The sequence below is a fragment of the Mya arenaria genome, chromosome 9 (genome assembly GCF_026914265.1).
Source record: "Mya arenaria isolate MELC-2E11 chromosome 9, ASM2691426v1".
Classification (NCBI taxonomy): Eukaryota; Metazoa; Mollusca; class Bivalvia; order Myida; family Myidae; genus Mya; species Mya arenaria.
Genome location: NC_069130.1, coordinates 38,983,261 through 39,009,018, shown reverse-complemented (window position 1 = coordinate 39,009,018; position 25,758 = coordinate 38,983,261). Strand labels below are relative to the sequence as shown.

General features: G+C 37.4%; 1 protein-coding gene across 4 annotated transcripts in view; it reads right to left on the bottom strand.

The window, feature by feature from the left end:
- Nucleotides 1-18,495: 18,495 nt before the first annotated feature.
- LOC128246602 (uncharacterized) overlaps nt 18,496-25,758 on the bottom strand; it is a 66,391-nt gene continuing 59,128 nt past the window's right edge. For all 4 annotated transcript variants that reach the window (XM_052964877.1, XM_052964880.1, XM_052964878.1 and 1 more), the window contains one exon: nt 18,496-20,251. The gene's annotated coding sequence lies outside the window, so the exon portion shown is untranslated. The remainder of the gene's footprint in view (nt 20,252-25,758) is intronic.

Sequence of the window (25,758 nt, the reverse complement as noted above, 5' to 3'; positions counted from 1 at the left end):
ACAGTGTATATCACTGGTTGATGATTAAGAAGCAGATTCTATAACTCTAGAACATGTACAGTGTATATCACTGGTTGATGATTAAGAAGCAGATTCTATAACTCTAGAACATGTACAGTGTATATCACTGGTTGATGAATAATAAGCAGATTCTATAACTCTAGAACATGTACAGTGTATATCACTGGTTGGTGATTAAGAAGCAGATTCTATAACTCTAGAACGTATACATTGTATATCACTGGTTGGTGATTAAGAAGCAGATTCTATAACTCTAGAACATGTACATTGTATATCACTGGTTGGTGATTAAGAAGCAGATTCTATAACTCTAGAACATGTACATTGTATATCACTGGTTGGTGATTAAGAAGCAGATTCTATAACTCTAGAACATGTACAGTGTATATCACTGGTTGATGAACAGATTCTATAACTCTAGAACATGTAAATTGTATATCACTGGTCGGTGATTAAGAAGCAGAATCTAACTCTAGAACATGTACATTGTATATCACTGGTTGGTGATTAAGAAGCAGATTCTATAACTCTAGAACATGTACATTGTATATCACTGGTTGGTGATTAAGAAGCAGATTCTATAACTCTAGAACATGTACATTGTATATCACTGGTTGGTGATTAAGAAGCAGGTTCTATAACTCTAGAACATGTACAGTGTATATCACTGGTTGGTGATTAAGAAGCAGATTCTATAACTCTAGAACATGTACAGTGTATATCACTGGTTGGTGATTAAGAAACAGATTCTATAACTCTAGAACATGTACAGTGTATATCACTGGTTGATGATTAAGAAGCAGATTCTATAACTCTAGAGCATGTATAGTGTATATCACTGGTTGATGATTAAGAAGCAGATTCTATAACTCTAGAACATGTACAGTGTATATCACTGGTTGATGATTAAGAAACAGATTCTATAACTCTATAACATGTTCAGTGTATATCACTGGTTGATGATTAAGAAACAGATTCTATAACTCTATAACATGTACAGTGTATATCACTGGTTGATGATTAAGAAACAGATTCTATAACTCTAGAACATGTACAGTGTGTATCATTAGTTGATCACTGAAAACAGAATGTATAATTCTGGAACATGCACATTGAAAGGGGTACATTGGAGTCACCCAGTGGTCGGTCGGTCGGTCGGTGGGTCGGTCGGTCCGATGCAAACTTATGGATTGAATTCAATTAAACTTCATATAATGATAGAACATACTGAAAGGAAGTGCAGTAAGCAAGAACCATAGCTCTATTTTAGAGCTCTATTATATTACAGAGTTATTACCCTTAGTTACTTTTTCTTGCGTTTTAACTGTTGCAATTGAGTAATTTTACTAAGATTTATGAACGAACACCAAAATGCAATTGGCGGGTGCTAATTTGAACAGATATCTGTCAATTCAAGCCCAAAATAGCTCAATTTCCAATAGCGTTACTAAAACTTTTCGGCTAGTTAGTTTAAATTTCACCATTTGCAGTCCGGGCATGCCAAAATATAAATAATTAACATTGACTTACAATCGAAACATTAAAAGGACTAGACACCGAATGGTCCGTAAATCGGCAAATACAGTATTTCCTCAAAACATGTCTAGAATTATCATTACAAACTATTATGAAGCTTATGATACATCATTTAACGTGATAGAAAGCGTGGGTATATGTACATGTTTTGCCAGATGGGTTTATGACCTTCTTGGAAATAAATGTTCTGTTCTGTTCTATGTATCTGTTCGTTGCTGTCTCTACTAAGTTTACCCGTTTAAAAATTGCGCATGATGGTTTCCCAGTTTATAGTGCGTTAATTGAGCATGTGAAAGTCACGTGATTAGTACAGATACATATATCGACGCTAATAGATTTACTCCGTAATTGTCCGCCCGGTTAGCTCAGTCGGTAGAGCGTTGGACTGTTAATCGGACAACCCGGGTTCGATTCCCGGGCGGACCAGGTCACTTCTGTTGTGATTGGTTATGAAATCCTTTCTACGACCATTCGCACTGTACCACTGCCCCTGGCATGTACAGAAGTTGTCAGTTCCTTGCAGAAGTGAAGGCACCTAGTACTGGTTCACCGCCCAGGATAGGTGTGCGGTGGTTGAACTGTCACTCTGGGACCCTTCAATGTGCTCACGCCGGGACCCGGAGTATAAACTACTAACACCACCAATTTACTCCGTAATGTTATTAATCTGTAGGTACAAATACTTGGTTAACTGTTATGACCTTATGTCATCTTAATAATTTAATATGGACAAAGACTATGGATTAGCTGAATTTTAATATGAATAGATCACCACACCAATCTGGGCTTAATGTGTTTGTACCTACATGCAAATTAGCGGAAAACCCTTTCTCACTGAATTCCAGATAACACCTATTTAAAAATTACTGGGATTTGCCACAGGCATCTGGATCATTGTTTGTCACTTAAATGTTGTTTAACCATTTTGGGTACATACAATGAGATAAACAACACATCTGAAGATATTTAGTGTCTTTGATATACAAAAAAGAAAGTTTTTTTTGTATATCAAAGACACTTAATATCTTCAGATGTGTTGTTTATCACATTGTATTAAACAACATTTAAGTGACAAACAATGATCCAGATGCCTGTGGGATATGCGTGGTAGACAACCTCAGTAAATTTTGATTTGGAAAAACACGCAATAATGTATAATGTTAAATAATGCGTCTTTATCGATGTGATACACCAGATAGTAATATTGCGTTGTACACAACGATATCAATTTTAGTTTTTTGACAATTTTCTTTTTATCTTGCAATGGTATCATCTGGTGTCTAGTCCCTTTAACACACGACGCTTCTGTGTCGATGTGTTACACAGAAGCCACAAGTATGAAGGTCATGGACAAAAATAAAGGCCGCTGACAACATACCTATTGCACAATCTATGCAAACCTGTACATATCTCTACCTCGAATCCGTGACACGTTCAAACCAAATCGTACATGAATCTCTCGTATGCATAAATCAATGGTTTCCCCACCTCGCACGTCCAGCAGATTTAGGAAAAATACAAAATTTGTTGCGAAGTGCTTAAAAAACCCCGAGCCAAGTTAATTTCTTGGGTTGCGATCTCACTGGGTTTGTCAAAATTCTGCATGTATGGGTTCTACTGTTTAATATTCCCTATATGCAATCCTTCTCTCTCTCTCTCTCAAACCTACACCTCGGTACATGCATTTTATCTAACCAGATTAGTTGATAATGAATTAGTTTGTAGTACCGTCTGTGTGTTGTAAAAAAAATGGTTATTTTTAAACACTTCTCCCGTAGTAGAACGGGCTTACAAATCGTATTTGGTCTAGCTACGCCCCTGGCCACATCTGATCTAAAACCTGCCTACGTATCAATGGTCCAAATTACATTTTGCAGCTTTAAAAATTCTTTCAATAAAAGATGTCTCAATGCATTAAACAAAAATATAATTGTAGGGTGTTTCAAATATATTACATATAAACGTCAACTACGCCCCGTCAGGACAGCTCTAACTCTTAATTCAAGTATCACAACAAAGCTAAGACGTGTTAAAATGCCATTGTATTCAAACAATGCCTTTTAGCCCATTGACACGTCAACTTATAGGATTGAGCGATATTTTCTTCTTCTTCTTCTTCTTCTTCTTCTTCTTCTTCTTCTTCTTCTTCTTCTTCTTCTTCTTCTTCTTCCAATAAAGTGCATCACCAAGTATTAGACAACAGCTACCTCCAGCCAGCCAATCATAGGCCTGCAAAGTGTTTGATAAACCTCACACACAACTGATTTTCTGTCGGATATTTCAACTGGTAAATCTCGTGCAAATCGTGCACCTACTTATGCTACAAGGACGTTCTTAATACTGCAAAAATGTTTGTTTCCTGTGCTTTCCTGACATTTTTCTCATACAAATGTATGGTATCGGCATGAAAAACAAGCAATACACTTTCTGTTGCCTAAGTCGGATAGATCACGAGTAGCCGTTTGATATGGAGTTATCAACTCGCTACGCTCGCTGATAAATTCCATATCAAACGGCTATTCGTGACCTATGCTAAACATAGGTATCATTGCACTGTACGACCAGCCATGTACGTTAATTGGTATCATTGCACTGTACGACCAGCCATGTACGTTAATTGGTATCATTGCACTGTACGACCAGCCATGTACGTTAATTGGTATCATTGCACTGTACGACCAGCCATGTACGTTAATTGGTATCATTGCACTGTACGACCAGCCATGTACGTTAATAGGTATCATTGCACTGTACGACCAGCCATGTACGTTAATAGGTATCATTGCACTGTACGACCAGCCATGTACGTTAATTGGTCAGCCCTGCATGTATATTGTTCAGGCGGGAAGCGTGACATGATTCTTTCAAAGTGGCGGCCATCGAACCAACTTACCTGTTGCATGTATGTTTTGTGTGTTTTACATTCATTAGCCCGACTGATATTAAAATGAAATGTTTTGTGGGATTTTGCCGAAACGTTTCTATTGATTTTGCGTTTTACTTGCAATGGCTGTGAGTAAATAAACCGTTCACATCGTCAGATCATTCCAAAAGGCCATGCGGAGTAGTTAAGTACCAAGTCATTTACAATTATATATAAGATCTCTAACAGTTGATTTTACTTGGGGTGCCCTTGTCACCTGAAGTGACGCTCCACCAGTGAGCTGCCATGGTATGAAATAAAAACAAAAACAAGAGGAAAATAAACGGAAGGAAAAAGCTGTGTGAAGTTAGCTAAACATACGACATTGGACATTGGACATTCAAAAGTGAAAGTCGTGCTAGCACGACATTGGACATTGGACATTCAAAATCCAATGTTGTGCTGGCACGACATTGGACATTGGACATTCAAAAACGAATGTTGTGCTGGCACGACATTGGACATTGGACATTCAAAAGTGAATGTTGTGCTGCCACGACATTGGACATTGGACATTCAAAATCGATTTTTTTTTGCTGGCACGACATTGGACATGGGACATTCAAAATCAAATGTTGTGACTAATTGAGTCGATAAAAAATAAGTCGACAGGCAGTAATAGGTTACTTAATCGGCTCATTGACAATACTTCGTGTTATAATACGTAAAACCAGATAAAGTAGATGTAGGAACGATTACAATTATATTTTTTGGAATCATCAATGCATGTGTATATTTTCCATATGTCATCATATACTGTGAATATAATTATCTTCACTTCGTTTATAAATGGTACTGGATGTGTAGCAGTGGTGTGTAAACAATTAAGCTTATTAAAAGTATGCCATTTCGAAAGCATTATCACTGCTTGTCTACATATAATCCACGACCATTCATAAGTATATTCATTTGAATCTTTCTCTGCATATGTGACATCATGTCTATCTGAATCATGCTTAAGTTTCAAATATTGCGATGGAACCGTAATGACAATGCTCTCTTGGTGTTTATAAATTTATAATGAGTCATTGCTTTTGTGATCTCTAACACTTTTCAAATAATTTTAAGACAATATCTCAAAAAAATTCCGAAAATTGCATGCCATCCGAATTAATTTAAAGTCGGTAGAAAACATTCATTCATAAAACATGTCATACATTAGTTTGAATGTGACAGCACGACTTTCATTTTTGAATGTCCAATGTCGTGCCGGCACGACATTCATTTATGACTGTCGAATGTCCAATGTCGTGCCAGCACGACTTTCAATTTTGAATGTCCAATGTCCAATGTCGTTCCAGCACAACATTCGATTTTAAATGTCCAATGCCGTGCCAGCACAACATTCGATCATTGAATCATTTTTGAAATCCCAATGTCCAATGTCTAATGTCGTGCTGGCACGACATTCATTTTTGAATGTCCAATGTCGTGCCAGCACGACTTTCATTTTTGAATGTCCAATGTCGTGCTGGCACGACATTCATTTTGAATGTCCAATGTCCAATGTCGTGCTAGCACGACTTTCACTTTTGAATGTCCAATGTCGTGCCAGCACAACATTCGATTTTGAATGTCCAATGTCGTGCTAGCACGACTTTCACTTTTGAATGTCCAATGTCCAATGTCGTGCTAGCACAACATTCGATTTTGAATGTCCAATGTCCAATGTCGTGCCAGCACGACATTCATTTTTGAAATCCCAATGTCCAATGTCGTGCTGGCACGACATTCATTTTTTAATGTCCAATGTCCAATGTCGTGCCAGCACGACTTTCAATTTTGAATGTCCAATGTCCAATGTCGTGCCAGCACAACATTCGATTTTGAACGTCCAATGTCCAATGTCGTGCTAGCACGACTTTCACTTTCAAATGTCCAATGTCCAATGTCGTGCCAGAACTACATTCGATTTTGAATGTCCAATGTCGTGCTAGCACGACATTCATTTTTGAAATCCGAATGTCCAATGTCCAATGTCGTGCTGGCACGACACTCATTTTTGAATGTACAATGTCGTGCCAGCACGACTTTCAATTTTGAATGTCCAATGTCCAATGTCGTGCTGGCACGACATTCATTTTTGAATGTCCAATGTCGTGCTAGCACGACTTTCACTTTTGAATGTCCAATGTCGTGCCAGCACAACATTCGATTTTGAATGTCCAATGTCCAATGTCGTGCTAACACGACTTTTACTTTTGAATGTCCAATGTCCAATGTCGTGCCAGCACAACATTCATTTTAGAATGTCCAATGTCGTGCTAGCACGACTTTCACTTTTGAATGTCCAATGTCCAATGTCGTGCCAGCTTAACATTCGATTTTGAATGTCCAATGTCGTGCCAGCACGACATTCATTTTTGAAATCCCAATGTCCAATGTCGTGCTGGCACGACATTCATTTTTGAATGTCCAATGTCCAATGTCGTGCCAGCACGACTTTCAGTTTTGAATGTCCAATGTCCAATGTCGTGCCAGCACAACATTCGATCTTGAATGTCCAATGTCCAATGTCGTATGTTTAGCTAACTTCACACAGCTGAAGGGAAATATCATTTATTGAAATAGCACTCTTGCTTTAATATAATTGAAAAAAACACGAAAAATTTAAAAAAATAAATATGATTAAAACTTAATGATTAAAATTATAATAATGATGATTAGAAATAGATGCTGAATATGGTTCTTGTGGTGATGATGCAGTTGTTGTTATTTTAAAGGATATTCCCAGGATCACAGCTATCGTATGAGGCCATGATATAGTCGCTGCTATCTCTTCCCCGACTACTTGACGTACTCCAACGCACCTGTATTTCTTCCCACCAACTGCCATCGACACAACAACAACCAAACATAAGTTCCATTTCGCTTACTTCTGTGCAAAAGAACGTATTTTAAGCAAAAATATATATTTTGTATTTTTAGTTTTAACGAATGTTGATGGTTTTGCACTATGAGGATGCACTTTTGTTCGAAAGCCTGTCTGGTTAAAGCGATTTTTTTTCTTTATAAATAAGTACTTTAAATTTAAAAAAAACAACAACAAAAATACAACAATAACACATTTTAATCTCGTAAAACAGAAGTTTTAATTATCTAAACAATCCGAATTTAAGAAAAACACGAATATCGGCATTATCTGTTAGTTTTAGAAATTTTACAATGAGAGTGTAAAAGGTGCCAGCATTTTCCCCTTCTTTAACCAAACCTGGGTAGCAGAAAATGTTTATCTCATGTTCGTGTGTACTAATATAAAACTATATAATATTGCACATTTGTGCAGACATTTTATGATAACGGTAGGTTGCTTCGTTTGTATTGGGATTTATGATAATATCTAGAATGGAAATAGTAAATGTCTTGACAAGTGGATAGTCTGATGAAATATGTAAGTACACGCCTAGTTTACATGTTTCAGCGTCTATGGTACCGGAAGTGTCCCTCCATTCAACCGGAAGTGACTGAAGTGATGCTGCGCCAGTGAGCAGCTATGGTATAAATATAACAACACATAGCTGGATTCAATAGCTGGAATATCATTGATGCAAGAAAGATGTAAGATACAATTATATTCGAAGTTCATGATTAATATTATAATTACGATTGAATACGTGATAAAGATGACGATAACGGTGGTACCTTTGCTGCTGCTGCTGCTACTTATATTGTTGTTATTACATAGGATAATGATGGTGGTATATTAGGTTATCCAAATGTTAGCAGGGACATAATATTAAACATTAATAAAAGCCTTTTTTATTTGGCAGAAAACATCCCCACAGACCCGTCTTCCCAACAGAGCGATTATGGAGTTTGCCAGCAAGGGAGTGATATCTCTTTTATGGCACGATGGGCGTATCGTGGCGACGCCTCACCGATGACGACACATCACCGATGATGACACCTCACCGATAAGCAATGGGAGATACCTCACCGATGACGCAATGGGCGACTTCTCACCGATGACGACACTTCACCGATGACGCTATGGGCGACACCTCACCGATGACGCTATGGGTGATACCTCACCGATGACGCAATGGGTGATACCTAACCGATGACGCAATGGGTTATACCTAACCGATGAAGCTTTGAAAGGCACCTCACCGATGACGCAATGGATGATACCTCATCGATGACGCAATGGACGACACCTCACCGATTACGCAATGGGCGACTTCTCACCGAGGAAGACACTTCACCGATGACGCTATGGGTGATACATCGCCGTTGACGCTATGGGTGACACCTCACCGTTGACGCTATGGGCGACACCTCACCGTTGACGCTATGGGCGACACCTTACCGAAGCCGCAATGGGCGACTTCTCACCGAGAGAGACACCTCACCGATGACGCTATGGGCGACACTTCACCGAAGACGCAATGCGCGACACCTCATCGATGACGATACCTCACCGATGAGGCTATGGGAGACACCTCGCCGATGACGCTATGGGCGACACATCAGCGATGACGCTATGGGTGACACCTCAGCGATGACGCTGTGTGATACCTCACCGATGACACTATGGGTGATACCTCACCGATGACGCAATAGGCGACACCTCATTGATGACGCTATTGGCGACACCTCAGCAAAACGCTATGGGGGAAACATCACCGTTGACGTTATGGGTGACACCTTACCGATGACGTAATCGGCGACACCCCATGACGCTATGGCGAGGCCTCACTGATGACGACACCTCACCGATGACGCTATGGCGAGGCCTCACTGATGACGACACCTCGACGTTGACGACACCTCGACGATGACGTTATGGGCGACGCCTCACTGATGACGACACCTCGACGATGACGACACCTCGACGATGACGCTATGGGCGACACCTCACTGACGACGACACCTCGACGATGGCGACACCTCGACGATGACGCTATGGGCGACGCCTCACCGATGACGACACCTCGACGATGACGCTATGGGCGACATCTCATTGATGACGATACCTCGACGATGACGCTATGGGCGACGCCTCACTGATGACGACACCTCGACGATGACGCTATGGGCGTCGCCTCACTGATGACGACACCTCGACGATGACGCTATGGGGGACACCTCACTGATGACGACACCTCGACGATGACGGTATGGGCGACACCTCACTGATGACGACACCTCGACCATGACGCTATGGGCGACGCCTCACCGATGACGACACCTCGACGATGACGCTATGGGCGACGCCCCACCGATGACGATACCTCACCGAATGACGCAATCTTGTAACCAGTAATTAATATTATCCATATATGCATTATCTAAGAAGTCGTTAAAGGTGTAACACTCAAGAATTATGCTTTTTTTTACACGTGTATGTATTGATATTAAATACGAGTGTCACTTTATATTTGTTTTCAATAAAAAAAAATTGGTGAATTGCTATAAGTATACATTTATAGTGAACATGTTGATGTTTTATTTATAAAACGGTCAAATTTAAAGAATAAAATGATATGACTAAACTGTTTTATATTAAATGATAATAATTGACATGGAACAGTGTATAAGGTTCTTGAAGAACGTTGGCTGTGTCTGCAATTTGTGTGGTTTGACGCCAGGTCAATCGTAACAACTCGGCCATCTCCGGCAAGCTACGAGATAGATAGACCTCGTAAATAGTAGTAAGGTGATAGATGTGCCCGCCTTCTGGTAGTAAAATGGTCTGGTAGTAGATGTGTCCGACAGTCACCAAAATATATATTCATATAAATGCTATCAGATGTATTTCGGAGCCTGCTAAAATCTACTACTGTAAAGTGTGTATTTGTAGACAAAAACACTTTTACTGACTTTTGCTTAAATTAGAAATACTTTGCCTTGCATGATTATTTTGATATAACGTACTTCATGAGTGTGTTGTATAATTTTTACGTATCTTACTTCAAGATCAAGTCAACATTTATTATCCAGCCTTAAATTTGACTTCTTAGTCATATACTATTAGCTTATCATCATCTTCATCATCTTCATCATCATCATCATCATCATCATCATCATCCTCCCACCACCACCATCACCATCACCACCAACAACAATACCATCATCATCATCGTCGTCGTTGTAGTCGCCGTCGTCACCACCACCAGTATCATCATCATAATCATTATAATCATTATCATCATCAACACAACCACCACCATCGCCACCGCCGTCGTCATCATCATCATCACTATCACATCATCATCAGCGTCACAACCACCACCACCATAATCACTGACGTCTACATCGTTGTCGTCGTCATTTTCATCATCATCATCATCATCGACATCGTCGCCGTGGTTGAAGTCGTCATTGTCACCACCACCACCACCACCACCATCATCATCATCATCATCATCATCATCATCATCATTCAAACACATTTTCATCCTCATCATATTAAATACAAATCAAACAATATTTTCAACATTTAATCATATCTTCTTCAATAATACTCCAATTGTGTGACACGTATAATAATAGGGCATTGTATATTCTATTATTTAGGAAACTCAATGTGTTTATTGTTTGGGTATTTCCTTTGAAGCATTTGTCGATAATGCACCAGTCAATTATAACTACGCCCCTCCCCCAGGTCCGGGGAATAGCGGGGACTTTGACTTTCGTTCCTGCCAAGCCCGGGTAAAATCCCCGTCTTGCGGGGACGAATTGCTGGTAAGGTCCCCGTTTAATGCCCTCGCACCCCAGGGACCCTAGGTAAGGCCAATTCCTTGCTATAGTTGGCGCGAAGACAAAACCACCGCACTCACACGGCACTGCAGGGCCACCTGGAAGGTAAAAACACGGCCAATTTCCCCGCCTTTCCCCGGTATACCCCCGGACCTGAGGGCCGTGGTTACAATTGACTGGTGCATAAATGATATCATAGTTTTGTAGATAGCATTATAATAATGTGAAATTTATGTAATAGATCATAAAAATTAAAAAAGTCAACGTGTTATTGATACATTTCTATAATACAGAATATAAAAAAACAGCTGAGCTAGAATGCCATTGTGAATAAAGAAATAAGTTAAATATTCCATACCAATTAATAATCTCTTAGCGAAGTAAGTACTTAACATTTATCAAATGATATCACATTAAACTAGGAAATTAGTTGATTTATTGAGGGATTCTTTTAAAAAATGTCCATCAAGTTGAACCGACTATTGCACGTGTTGATTACGGACTGCTGTGTTATAATTAAACAAGAGCACCGCGAAACGGAGCATTATACGCCTGAAGAAGATTCGGCTTGAGGTCCTTTTAATGTAGTGATGATTTGTATAAAGTTATTTGAAAATCGCTTTATTAGTTACCAAGTTATGGCCCGGACACGGAATTGCTAACGGACGAGTAACAAAGATGTGGCCCGGACACAGAATTGCTAACGCCCCCCCCCCCCTCCATGGTGATTCTAGTCTTTGAGTTATGGCCTGGACATGGAATTGCTAACGTCCCCCCATGGTGATTCTAGACTTTGAGGTATGGACCTGGAAATTGCATGTGGCACATCATTTTAATGTAGTGATGATTTGTATAAAGTTATTTGAAAATCACTTTATTAGTAACAAAGATGTGGCCCGGACACAGAATTGCTAACGCCCCCCATGGTGATTCTAGTGTTTGAGGTATGGACCTGGAAATTGCGCGCGACACATCCTTTTAATGTAATGATGCTTTGTATAAAGTTATTTGAAAATGACTTTATTAGTGACCAAGTTGTGGCCCGGACACGGATTTGCTAACGCACCCCCATGGTGATTCTAGTCTTTGAGGTATGGACCTGGAAATTGCGCGTGTTGATTACAGACTTTTGTGTTATAATTAAAAAAGAAAGTTTTCATCCAAGTTCGATATATTTAATACCACCTGTCCCAACGACATTGCTGTGTCAAGTTAAATCTATTTTAGGATGCATGTAAATACACAACATAAATCAAATTAACTGAATACACATAGAAAGTGGTTGATAATAATTAGTTTGGCACTTCCCCATTGATTGTTTCACTACTTTTCATCAAACATGAATTCCCATAATCGATGCTAACATTTAACTTATTGTTCACATTTTGGTGAATTTGAAATGAAGCAATCCACTCGTATTGTCAAATTCGAGAACCTTGAATGACGCCGAACTGTCCATATGTTTTCGGATGTCTTTCATCTCACTGGCAGGTTTCACCGGGCAGAGCCCCATGTAGCATGTAATGTTGTGTGGTATGTTCTTCATCGTCTCTATCAGACCCCGCACCGCCTCCGCTGTCATTGACACACCCACATGTGTAATATCGGTGATGGAGGCTGGAGGGAGGAGGTGGAGCTCACCTAGATCTGTATCCCTTATGTCAAGGCGTTGTAACTGAGGGAGACTTGGTAGTGTATCCACAAGTAACTGGACATTCTTAACTCTCCGTAACCCAACACGTTGTAGTTTACTCCACCTTTGATCGTCTTTAAATAATCTAAATATGTACATTTCAACATTCGATGATACAGAATAATTATAAGTAACATGTTGTAATATGTGTTGGATCAACCTGCACACGTGTTGTATTGTCTCCCCATATACACAGATATTCCAGCCTGTGACACTGGGACAGGTCATACTGTCCATCACGGTACACCAGTGTCACTGCTTTGAGGGAGTCGGAGGAGGATGTGATCACCTCCTGCAGCTCTTCCCCATTAATTTGATCACTGCATTTATGGATGTATAGTGACTGAATACGTTCCTTGTTTATCATCATCAGATTTTTTAACACTACGGCATCCTCGTCACTATAAATAAAGAAGTGTGGGAGATAGAGCGGTATGTCACCATAGTTGTTCGCCCTGGCTTCACGGTGTCCGGAGAGAATCGAATCAGGGACTGAAGTAGTTTAGCCTCTCTATTGAAGAATGATGGTGGTCTAGAACTATGGCTCCATGAAGGTATGTCTGGTATAGAACTATTGATCCATGAAGACATTTGCACACCGAGCTCGGGCTTCATTCCACATATGAAAATAAATGTCTGAGAAACATCTCCCAAGATATTTTTCTTATTATCTTGTTCGTACTTGCTTGATAGCTGACTGTAGTCGTTTTCATTTAAACATAAATGAAGAGCCGCTAAAAACTCTTGAAGTGTTTTATGAAAGAATGAAAAGTGAGATGATCTCTTGATCAATGAGTTGGATTTCTTCTCCGTGAGTAAGCCTGACTTGAATGCAAATTCAACCTGCTCCCTGCTTAACAAAGCGTTGACTGTTTTGTTGCTGAAAACAACAGACGAATCTCTGCACTCTGAAAACAAAGTTGTGTTTGCTAACTTTGCCAGCGCAAGGTAAACCATGGGATTTTGCACGAAGCATTCGTGTTCCTTTAATACAGACGGCAGTTCAATTTCCGGAATGTTATTCCCGCTTTGCATACAACTTAGTCTACATGATAGAATGTTTATCACGCCAGCATAAATGTCACACTTTGAATCGGTTAATGACTTGCCCTCGAACCACAGGCACACGAGCTGGGTGGTACTGATAGGTGCTGTCAATAATCCTACAAGAAAGACCATTGATGCAAAGCATCAAACGGTGCCGTTTAATAGTTTATGCATTTGTTATATGTTGAAAAACAAGGAATGTCAAGGCCAACAAGCATACTACAATGCATCGAACCGCATCCATGAAATTCTCAAAATATTTGTAGTATTCTGCTTAACAACATAGGCTAAAGCATTGAAATTGAAGATTTTGTCATTGCCACCTATACACCAAGTTTTATTTCAATACCAGGAGTATTTTTAAAGTAATGCTCTGGTCAAGAAAAAGAGGCAAAGGGCAATAATTCTGTAATTAGCTAAAATACAGCTATAGTCATGTGCACTGCACTTCCTCTTGTTGTGCTTTACCATTTAATGATGTTTAATGAAATTCTAAAAGTAGTTTTCTTGTTATGCTCCGGACAGGAAAAGGAACAAAGGGAATAACTCTTGCAATTCGCTGAAATAGAGTTATTTTTCTTTTACACTGCAGTTCTAATCGTTTAGGGGGAGGGTGCAGCGTCACCATGCTGGAATGACAACTTGAATGGAAGAGTAAGTTTCCTGATTAAATGGGGAATTCATCATGAAGAAGTGACATGAAATAACAATTTTTGTAGTACTTTAATAAACATTATCATTTCGTCTAAAAGTAACAAACATAAATAGAACATAATTATTGAACTGTTATATAAAAAGAGAACATTGTTTACTAGATGAAATGCAATTATAACATAACATGCCTTGTTTTTAGCTGTTTAATAATACTAAAATGTATGAAATTGGACAAATTGCATAAAAAACTGGTAAATGGAGTTATTATAACTTCTCCATTTACATGGTAAGGAAGAGTTGAAAATGGATGTTTTTAGTTGATAGTGATTTTAACACAAAAATACCATGTGTCTTATAGGACAATGGCAAATTTTTAAATATGACAAAAAAATAATGCATACAAACTGAATATGTATCAGACTATGTATGAAAGAAATAATACTGTTTCTATTTTTCACATAGGTTTTGAAATACAACAATGCACATATAAGCATAAATAGGCCAAATATGCACAAATAGTAAACAATGTGTGAAAGTGATACAGAACACTTAAAATAATTTCTTTGTGCATTAAATGAATATATACCAGAAAAGCAATACTAAATCAAGTCCAAAATGTATAATAACATGAAGAACACCCTTTTATGAATATCTTCATAACAAATCAGAGTACATCTAAACAATAATCATTTGTATAATTAGTATCGAATGTGTCTACTTTAAAGTGTGTTTTCCTTTGCATTAAATTAATATATACCAGAAAAGCAATTATAAAAATCCTTAAATGTATAAGAAGCTGAAGACAACAAAGAATAACACCTATTTATAAATATCTCCAAAACAAATCAGAGGTCACCTAAACAATAATCATTCATATAATTAGTTTCAAATGTGTCTAGTTTTTGTGTGTCTGTTCATTATCTTTAAATGAGCATCTTTAAAGTGAAACTCTTATTTGAAATCAATACATATAATTGTATTTATATCACACATCAAATTGACTGATAAAACAATAACTTCTTACTAAATAATGCATTTACTGAAATATTGTTTACTGATAACAAGCTTGTGACCCTGTTTATAATAGCAGAAAGCATGACAAATATCAAATGATTGGTGATTGCTAAAAGATTTACTGTGGTCTACTATAGTATCACAAGGCAGAAATACATGTACCATGTTTTATGTTCATTCTTATTAGCAAATTGAACTCAAAATCCTTCATTAGAAACATTGTTGTTGACATCTATCAACCCATTTTGAAAAATCAAAACAATAATATTAATTGTGATAAGTCTTATTTGGGAGTAAGAGTGCATCTTTAAAAATAGTGTGTGTTTTTTCACTTTATATGAAATATGTACCAATTCCATTTGACAAATGAGACATTTTTTTTTAAGTTAGGAAATAGAAGTAGTAATTGTACATAATACAAAACAACAACAAAATTGACAAAGCTCAATATAACAGGAAATCTATATGAAAACAAAAATCCTTAAAGACCATAATTATTTAAACTGAATTAAGGTATAAGTAATACACACTTTATTAAAGGTTTCACCGACAACATAGTTATTATCATGGTACACTATGGGACTTTTATAAAATCCAAATTTTGAAGATTTTTTACCGTGAATTAAAAAAGTTATTTAAGTTTCATTACACCCAACCCCAAACTCCAAGGGCTACAAAGAGCGACAAGTAAATATTTTGTCTATATTTGATTTTTTTTTTCACATTATCAGAGCTTATGAAATAAACACAACAGTTTCTGGTGAAATAAACTTCAGTTAACAGAAAACATAAGTTCAACCGAACAGCATTATTAATACACATGGAAAATATCATTTTGATTGATCGTGTGAGTCTTCTGAACAGAGCAGTATTTCGATGTTTGAAAATATAAAGCAGTTTTATAAATTCATAAAAAGTAATTAATAATAAGACAACCTGCTGAAATCATTTTCTATGATGTCTAATGAACAATTTAAAAGACAATTTATGATAGTTTACCGTTCAATTTTGAAGAAAATATACATAATGTCATGAAACCATACATTTTTATATCTAATAAAATGCTTAAAAATCAACCTTTTTCTTGTAAAAATTGATAGAGCTTTATTGGACTTATTCATAAAATGTAATCATTCAAATAAATGAATTTTACGTATGATACTAACTCAGAATTCAGATTTAAAAACAATGAATGTACTTTCAAATTCAAATATGTAAAGAAACAAGAACACTTTGTACATGTAGGCGGTAATGCCCCTCCAAAAATGTCAGAGTGAAAGATCTCAACTAATTTGTCTTTTTAATATTATAACATGTAAACAGTCTCTGTAGGTAATCGATGTCTATTTGTTTTATTTTGTCAATGGTATTCATACATTTAGAATTTTTCACAATAAGTCTTCACTCTTCAACATTTGAAGCTTGGTCTGTTCCCATGCGTTTGTACTTGTAGTGTGTGCACAGATGATAATTACTCAATGCTGATTTGGTTTTCATGCCCCTTCAGGTTCTTAACCATCTAGAATGTTTAGTGCTGTAAAGGAAAAAAATGTACTTTAAAGCCTTTCTAACTTATTAGTATAGATAATAATACTGCCATACATATACAAAATAAAATATTAACAGCTTAATATTTCTCGACATTATTTAAAAAACAAAAACAAGCTGATACATACATGTAGATAATATATTAAGAAAATTACAAAATTTATCAATAAAATTCATCATCATCATCATCATCATCATCATCATCATCATCACCACCACCACCACCACCACCACCACCACCACCACCACTTGATTATTGAATACAGTGAGTTTATAAAACAACAAACACCAACTCAAATATGTTTTATATGAAATACCCACATCATCTCTATCAGATGTGACTGCCTTGTGGATGACATGGATGTCAAATCTGTCTCAATGATCCAACATAGTATTTAATGCAGGCTGGAATTCTTCATAACCCCAATTTGTTGACTTAGTAATATTCAGTCATTTTCCTGCCTGAAAGAAATTAGACTTCTGATTATCAACCGGCAGAAACTACAACCGTGAAAGACAAATGCACATGTATCAATTATACATTCTGCACTAATATCCGTTTTAGCCAAGAGTAAGGGTTGGTAGGCACAAATGTGTAGTTGTTGTGCATGAGGTTGATAATGATTCACAACAGTATGGGGTTTTAACGAGACCTACACCAAGCAAATGAATGTCGCTAGTGTCAAAGCTGTCGTGGCTTCCAGCCCGAAACCATGCACGTCTTTTCTGACAGGTTTATTTTGAAAATATGCAGTTTGTAAACAAATAATGGGTATGTTCATGTATTATTGTATGTTAAAAATAGGTCACATACCAAAACACATCATTTTTAAACAAAATTTTAAGTCTAATATTTTTCTAAGATAAAACAATCAAATAAAAGATTACATATTCCTATCATATACATCAATAATGTGCATAAGTACATTTAAAAATATGTAACATGTTCATAATGCACCAGTCAATTGTAACCATGGCCCCCCAGGTCCGGGTAATGCCGGGGATAGCCGGGGAAATGGGCCGTGTTTTTACCTTTCAGGTGGCCCTGCAGTGCCGGGTGAATGCAGTGGTTTTGTCTTCGAGCAAAATATAGCGGGGAATATGCCTTACCTAGGCTCCCTGTGGTGCGGGGGCATATGGCGAGGATTTGACCATCAGTTCGTCCTCGCAGGACGAGATTTTACCTGGGGTTGGCTGGACCAAAAGTCAAAATCCCAGCTATTCCCCTGACCTGGGGGGAGCGTGGTTACAATTGACTGGTGCATAATGCACCAGTCAATTGTAACCACGCCCCACCAACGCATTCACCCGGCACTGCGGGGACACCTCGAAGGTAAAAACACGGTCCTTTTCCCCGGTATACCCCCGACCTGGGGGGGGGGGGGTACAATTGACTGGTGTATAAGTAGATGTAGTATGTAACATGCATATTTATAGTACATGTATGTAAAAATGTTAACACGCTGTCTTAACATTTACCAAATAAAAATGATTTAAGAATTCCAAAGATAAATTAAAAAACAAACATTTTTGAACACATCAACGTACAACACTATTCAAGGATACTTACATACATAGCCCTTCGGTACGAATATCCCAGTTCCATGCTGATTGTTGACATTCGTTTTTTCGACAGAAAATCTTTTCTTACGCGTATAATTCACTTATAATCCATGTTTTACTGTAATGACTCAAATTGTTAGGTGTATCGTAATCAACTGTCAGTGTGCACTTTTATTGTTTACTTATTTTAAACGTATATTCATGAAAAAATCATCACCCGAGTTTCCAACTACTAGTACTACGATGTAGAAATTCCATTATTGACCTATGAATAGCGGGCCGGGAAATACCTTCTGGTTCTAAAAATAGCAACATCCGGTATGTGTTACAACTCGGGGACAATCGTAATAAAATTTAACTAATGTCACCTTCAACACATTAACAAATAAAGTTAGGTGAATATTTAATTCCAATATCGATTAAATTAAAGAAAACAGATTACCTCATGGTTTATCAATGCAGTAAACATAACAAAACAACATAAAACATAAAAATTCCCATTCACATAATTACCGGTCCACACATTATACATTTCCGGCACATGATATTTCAGGTACAAAATGTAACCAATCGGAAAACGTAAACGAATTGGGAACAGTTATTAAACTTATTTGTCGTTCTTCCGAAATAATGTTTAAAGATAAATTGATGACTATTTATTCAACCATAAATAGCATTTTTAACACCTATGCAATCGCCAACCATTTGCATTTTTTAATCATAATAAAATAACAGTAAAACCCAACTGTCAACCAACTTAAAAACCGCTCCTACCACTAACTAAAATAAATTCCCATTCCATAATAGGCGCCCACTTCAGTGCGGCGCCAACAAGATCCTTCTCTGACGCCATTTCCATGAAAGCCCATGTTGTTCGTTCATCCTCATTTCCCCCATTAAGAATGTTGATAATATTTTCCACGAGCTGCCTTGTGTCTGAATCCTTTGAATCCTGCATTCTAAACTGTGACAGTCGCCATGGACGCGTTGTCGTGAGGAGTGTGGCCTTGTTGGCCGAATTTCGGAAAGGAATGACTTTTTCCTCAGTTTTGCAGGTACAGTTTACGTTTTCCGGATGGGTCCATTCGTCGAGGCCGTCAGCTATGATTAAACATGTTTCACTTTCCAGCACCGTCTGCAATAGCCGGACGCTATCATCGGCATCCTTTTACGTATAAGTTGATCCTTGATCATTTCTTCTAGATCACACGTTTTACCTGAATCTCGTAGGGTGACATGAAACAAAAATGCAAACTCTTTGAAGAATTCTGGGTCGGCAAAGCTTGTTTTAATACCGACGTTTTCCTCCGCTGGTAAATATTGGTGAGTCCAATCCAGGGCACACATTACGGAGAATGTGAATTTGCCATTGCCCGGTTGTTCAACAAGGAAAACATTTCTGAGCAACTGATCTTTTTTTAAGAAAACATCTGAAAATTTCGGTGCCACGTAAAATTTCCAGAGTTTGGCGTTCTTTTCTCCAAGAATGGGAGATATCGGCATGTCGGCCAAAGTGGTTCGGTAATGGTTTGCCAAACGTAGTCGTAATCCTGAAGTAAATGTAAAGATATATCATTAAAAACATAAAAATAAGAACATATACGTTTGCATTATCACAAAACACTTGGTGAAAAAAGAGGAATCAGTTTTGTGACAAGACGCTTGGTACAAAAGATAACAAGAGGCCCAAAAGGGCCTATGCTCTACTGGCATGGCTTTTGTGGTCATATCAATCCAGAGCATGTATATATGGGTAAAAGGCAACAGACATATAGTTTATGTTTTGTGTTTGGGTTACCTGAAAACGTAGCACGTTCAACATCTGAGCCCAGAAAGTATTGTAAGCAGATTAGTTGCATGAACTATTTTAATATGTGCCAAGTAAAAGTCATCTGACAAAAAAAATGCTTTCAAAACTGTACTCATAGTAAAATTTTCTGTAGTTTTAGAAGTTAAAAAAAGTTGGTCAAAAGGTCAAAGTCAAGGGCATCCTAGGACAACATTGATCAATTTGAACAAACATTCACAATAAATTGTGCTGAGATGGATGCACGAACACACAAAAAGATTTTCAAACCTTTCCAGATTTATGTTTACCAAACCTGTGAACCCTGGGTGTGGCCAGTAATGACACCAGGTGCATAACTTAAACATTCACAATCAATTTTGTTAAGATGAATGCGCAAACTACAGAACTTAAAGCTAAAAAATGGCCTTTGGGCTTTCAACAAGAACAAGGCAGAGTAATTCACAAAATCAACTGCAGAAGCAAAAAGCAAATTGTCTCTCAAAATCCTAGACTTGCAAATTGTCTCCCTTAACTCTAGACTTGAATTAACATATACATGTAAACGGATCTTGCTGGTTTTCGAAAGGAACCAAGCTCTAATGGATATCTAGATACTGTACAAGTTTCATCGAGATATAATCAAAACTGAAGACTGTATCGTGTTCACAACCAATTGTTCACACAATAGCATTTTTTATACTATCAAGGGCCATAATCTAGGCATGCATGGGCGGATCTGGCTTGTTTTCGAAAGGAACCGAGCTCTAATGGATATCTAGATACAGTACAAGTTTCATCGAGATACAACAAAACTGAAGACTGTATCGTGTTCACAAGCAATTGTTTACAGACGCACGACCGCACGGACGCACGACCGCACGGACGCACGGATGCACATACTACGTACACATTACCATCGCATAAGCTCTTCTGGCCTTTGGCCAGTAGAGCTAAAAACCAGCAATATCACAGGACCCTTGATGCAGACGATAAGTTATATCAACAGACGCTTGTTTAAGAAGACTAGAAGCAGAATTATCAAAAGACGTCTGTTGCAAAAAAATAAGTAGCAGCCTTTAACAAGAGGCCCGGGACAAAAGATAAGAAGCAGCATTATCACAAGATGCTTGTTACAGAAGATAAGTAGCAGCCTTTATCAAGACATTTGGTCAAAAAGATAAGTAACAACATTATTACAAGACGCTTGGTACAGAAGATAAGAGGCAGAATTCTTACAAGACGCTTGTTAAAAAAGATAAGAAGCAGCATTATCACAAGACGCTTGTTGCAGATGATAAGAAGTAGCATTATCACAAGACGCTTGTTACAGACAATAAAAAGCAGCTTTGTCACAAGACGCTCAGTACAGAAGATAAGAAGTGGCATTATCACAAGACGCTTAGTACAGAAGATAAGTAGCAGCAATATCACAAGACGCTTGTTGCAGAATATACGTAGCAGCATTATCATAAGACGATTAGAAGCAGCATTATATGTATATATCACGAGTTTCCGGTACGGATAGAAAAATCCGACCCGGGGGCACGCGCGTAAACTGGTAACGAGGCTTGCCGAGTCACCGGCCACGCAACGTGCCCGAGGGTCGGATTTTCCTATCCGGACCGGAAAAACATGATTGATATTTTTTCTTGCACATCTAAAACTATCAAAATGTGGTAAAATTGACATAAAAAAACGCACTTATGTACATTTTACGAACCAGCGCGTGCGATATCGTTTACTGGCGTCATAAACCGCAATTATTTTAAATAACTATTGATGTCAAATAGTTACTCTGAAAACTTTTTTATGATTATTTATTTTCAATCAAAACTCTTGCATACTTATAACAGTGAATTATTTGAATCTAGAAAAAATTTAAATCTAGAATGCTTAGTCCAAGTTGAGATTTAGATCCGAGGTGTCCACGCAGTGCATCGACTCTATACACTATATGGATATGCACAATATATAGAGGATATTTGTTTATTTCAGTGTAAGATCGTATTTTATTTCACGAGTGTCATAGAAAAACATATTTTCACGAGTGGCGAAGCCACGAGTGAAAATGTAGTTTTTTTATGATCACGAGTGAAATTAAATACGATCTTACACTGAAATAAACAAATTTTCTGTTTCTTTTATGCTTATTTTCGGAGTTGTATTTGTTTTTTTATTTATTTCTGAATTACCCCCTTTTTGAAAAGGGTGGGCTTTACGCCGCTACCCGTGGAGCGCCCCTCATGCATAATTATAGCTGTCAACTTTTCTACTTTCGGTTTGCTGAGAAATAGTTCTCTGCTATTCATTCTTATAGCTTAATATTCGCTCGTTTTTTCTTGCAAAGCTTTATGAACAGTAGAAAATGAAGTATTATTAGTGCACAAATGTTCCAAAAAATAATGAAAACACTTTATTTTAACCAAATTACTACGCCGCTATTTATAGAATGAAAATTTGGAAGGTCAAATGTACAGCAAAACAAATGTGGATACTCATTGGATTTTAACCATTCTTCTTAGTTTAAGACTGCATATACGCGTGTTTTAATAGTAAGTTAATATTCAGTCATATTACTGTCAGAGACCAGTCTGTTTCGCTTTAAAATGTTTGTTTTCCAGAAGAGTAAATGCCACGCTAGTTTGTTGACACATTTTGAGATGTGGGTGGGGTAAAAAAAAATCGGATCTATCTGTAAATTGTTGTGTGAATTCTCCAGGAAGCTCATTTTACGTACTACAACGGTTAACAGTTCAAAATACATTTGAACGATGCTATAAAATTTTATTTATGTTCGAACAGTTGTTTTTGTCTGTAATTTGTTTGGAATGAAAGCAAATGTTCGAACATTCAGCTTCAAAGATCAGTAAAATGTTTGATAAACGGGATAACCGGTAATAAACGGTAAGTTGTTAATTTCCAATTATATATTTATTTAAAATAAAATATTTCTTTATTTTTTTTTTAACATTTTTTGACATAATTTACTGAAGTCCAGTGTTCTGTTTTGACCAAGGCAAGTACTGTACATGTAACAACAAAGGATTTTAAAAGTAGTTCTGAAAATTGATATTTTCACTCCTTATTTTGCAGTGAAAATATCAAATTGATATTTTCACTGTTGTTATTTCACTGTTAAACCCCATATTTCATCATAAAGCATGAAAGAAACCGTGACAGTACATACACTGGTGTTATATTCTATACCAGTATATACTGTGCACTATATTCTATTCATTTTCAGAGGTGTTGAAGCAGTGCTTGAACACCCCTGTTCTCTATGCAATGTATTCAGCCAGAGATTTTGAATATTTACTTCAACTCCTCTGTTATACTAGTAGTCTATATACATTGTAGAAGCGTGCACTATACTCTATTCATTGTCAGAGGTGTTGAAGCAGTGCTTCAACACCTCTGTTCTCTATACAATGTATACAGCCAGAGATTTTGAAGACTTACTTCAACTTCTCTGTTATAGTCTATATACATTGTGGAAGCGTGCACTCTATTCATTCTCAGAGGTGTTGAAGCAGTGCTTCAACACCCCTGTTCTCTATGCAATGTATACAGCCAGAGATTTTGAAGATTTAGTGCTTCAACACCTCTGTTCTCTATGCAATGTATACAGCCAGAGATTTTGAAACTTTACTGAAACTCCTCTGTTATAGTCGATATACATTGTGGTAGCGTGGACTATTCTCTATCTGTAGATTTGATCCTCTGTTATAGTCTATATACATTGTGGTGACGTGCACTATTCTCTATTTGAATAGAGAGGTGTTGAAGCAGAGTTTCAACACCTCATCACCTCTATTTATTCTTTGTCCAGTGAAAATGAAAAATGGGAGAAAAATGCTTAGGTTTTTTTTTGTTGGTTTTGTGTTATATCAGACACCACATTTAATATACTATAAGTATAATACAATCACATTGTAAAATAATATTTTGGGCAAAATGTTTTAAAAGTTAAATGAAAATGAGAATTTCTGGACTTAGCATCAACTCTGCCAAAGTTTGCAATAAAATTACCAAAATAACTATTTAAAACAGATATTATATAACATTATAAGATACTTGAAATAAACAAACTATGTATTTTGTAAAATATGATTTTTAGATAAATTTGTTAGAAAAAAAATGAAAATTTCTGCATTTTGCCAATAACTGTCAAATTTCGCAATAAAATTACCAGAATTACTGTTTTTAAATATATTTTATATAACTGTATAATAGACCTTAAGTAAAGAAACTACATACTAATGTGAAATGTGCTTTTGGGGCACAATGTTTGACAAATGAAATGAATTTTTTTGAAATTTGGTCACCTAGGTGTCAATGAATTTTAAGTTTTTGTGTTGCAGATATTTACCAGTTGCGCAAAATGCACAATTGCAAACAACATGCAAATGTAACCAATACAAGAGATGTTTGTCAAACATTATGCCCCCCCCCCCCTGAGCGCCATGTTGTCAGGATTTTATGGACAATTGAATGAAATATGCATAGACCGAAATGACAGCTGATTTGTTGCTGTTTTAAGATTATGACCATTAAAGTGTGAGAATAAAGTGTGTTATGACCGTCATGACCTTTGACTCTATGAACTCAAAATCCAGAGTCATCAGCTGGTCACCAGAAACCTAAATGTCAAGTTTGAGGGCCATGGGTGCAGGCATTTTCAAGTTATCACAAGACAAGTTTTTTTCGTTCAAGGTCACTGTGACCTTGACCTTTGACCCGATGACCCCTTAAATCATAAGGGGTCATCTACAAGTCAGATGCAACTCCAAGTCAAGTTTGAAGGCCATGGGTTCAGGCATTGTTGAGTTATCACTCGGACAACCTTTTACCATTCAAGATCACTGTGACCTTGACCTTTGGCTCTATGAATCCTAAAATCAATAAGGGTGATCTACTGGTCAGGCTTAAATCCATGTCAAGTTTAATGATCATAGGTTCAGGCATTGTTGAGATATCAGTGGGGGAAGATTTGTTAACTTTTTGTGTTAAAGGTTACTGTGACATTGACCTTGGCCTGATGACCCCCAAAGTCGATAAGGGTCATCTACTGGGCAGGCCCAACCTTCATGTCAAGTTTGATGACCATGGGTCCAAGATTTGTCGAGTTTGCTTTCAAGGTCACTGTGACCTTGACCTTTGACCCCTAAAATCAATAGGGGTCATCTTCTGGTCAGGCCCAACCTCCATGTCAAGTTTGAGGGCCATGGGTGCAGGCATTGTTGAGTTATCACTCGGACAAACTTTAAA